The sequence below is a fragment of the Mandrillus leucophaeus genome, unplaced genomic scaffold (assembly GCF_000951045.1).
Source record: "Mandrillus leucophaeus isolate KB7577 unplaced genomic scaffold, Mleu.le_1.0 Scaffold5, whole genome shotgun sequence".
NCBI lineage: Eukaryota > Metazoa > Chordata > Mammalia > Primates > Cercopithecidae > Mandrillus > Mandrillus leucophaeus.
In genome coordinates, this window is record NW_012105364.1 from 4,606,709 (window position 1) to 4,608,390 (window position 1,682).

Below are 1,682 nucleotides of genomic sequence, written 5' to 3' on the forward strand. Positions count from 1 at the left end.
GAAAGAAAGAAAGAAAGAAAGAAAGAAAGAAAGAAAGAAAGAAAGAAAGAAAGAAAGAAAGAAAGAAAAGAAAGAAAGAAAAAAGAAAGAAAAGAAAGAAAGAATTATTTTGCTCTCATTCTTGAAAGGGTTTTTGGGGATAGAAATTCTAAGTTGATTACTGTTTTCCTTTCAACACATTGAAAATATTATCTCCCAGTCTTCTGGCTTCCATTTTTGCTGCTAAAAGGTAATCAGTTGTTGACTTACTGTTCTTCAGAAGGTGACCTCTCTTTGTTCCTGGTTTCTTTGAAGATCTTCTCTTGGCTTTTGATGGTCCACAGTTTTATTATCATGTATTCTTCAGATGCACCATCACATGTCCAGGTATGGAATTTTTTGTTTGTTTTGTCTTGCTTGAGAATCATTTGAATTCCTCTATCTGAGTGTCACTCGCTTTCCATTATTTTCCAAATTTCTCAGCCATTATATTTTTAAACATTGCCTCTTCTCCTCTCTGTTACCTTCATCTGAAACTTTTGACTGGATAGATGTTAGACCTTCTCATTCTAGCCCCCAAGAATCATAACCATTCTGTTATATTTCCATTGTGTGATCTCTCTGGGCTACATTCTGGATAATTGTATCTGTAAAAAATATTTGTGTCTTTATTCCAGTCACCTGATTTTTTCATTGGCTGAGTTTAATCTGCAATTTAATTGATCTGTGAAGTTTTACATTTCAATTGCTAAGGTTCATTGATTCTGCAACCTTTTTTTTTCATGTTTTTAACACTGCTAAAATCAGGATACATCTTACAATTGGTGGCATCTTGCAATGATAATCAGCAGTATTGTTGATGGCACATAAAATTATGGTGCATCTTATAAAATCAATCCTGTTTTATAGTCAATGCAATATGATATTCATTTTTTATTTTTGGAAGTTCTATTTGATTTTTTTTTTTTACTTAAGCCCAAATGACTTGAATTTCTTATCTATTTTAGAATTGATTATTTCTTTAAACGTATAAGATAGATATTTTATATTCTGTGTCAGATAATTACAGTTCCTAGATATTTTAAGTCTATCTCTGCCGCGTATTCTTTCTGCTGGTTCTCACTCATGGTGCATTTTCTTTCATGCCACGTATCTGTGAACCAATCATTTTCCTTGAACATTTATCTGTGAGAATCCCTTGAGGCCTGGGTTGAAGGTGGGTTCTTCCAGAGAAGATTTGCATTTACTTCTGTAAGTTGCTGGGGACACTACCAACCTGAGACCACTCTAAATTAAATAATTTAAGATATTTTTTGGACTGCATAGTTACCATAAATTTAAACCACAGACTCATGTTGGGGAGCTTACTTGTAGTTATGAAATCTCAGGCAACATTTTTCCCAGCATCATCTAACAGCAAAGTTTTAAGTCCTGGACAAGAATAGTATGTTATCTGCAAGTGGGTCATCAGAGTTAAAGTGTCTTAAGGTCCTGGAATTGTTGGGAGAACGGAGAGATATTGACAATTTTTTAGATTTTGGTAAATATGCGTGTTCAAATACCTAGAGCAACAACTAGAAGAATAGGTCCAGTGCACACAACTTTCAAACAGGTAGAAAGGATAAAGATAAAAAGAGATGAAGGAGGAAACATAAACCAGAAAAAGATGAGGAAAAAAGATTTACAAAAAGGAATTTTAAAAA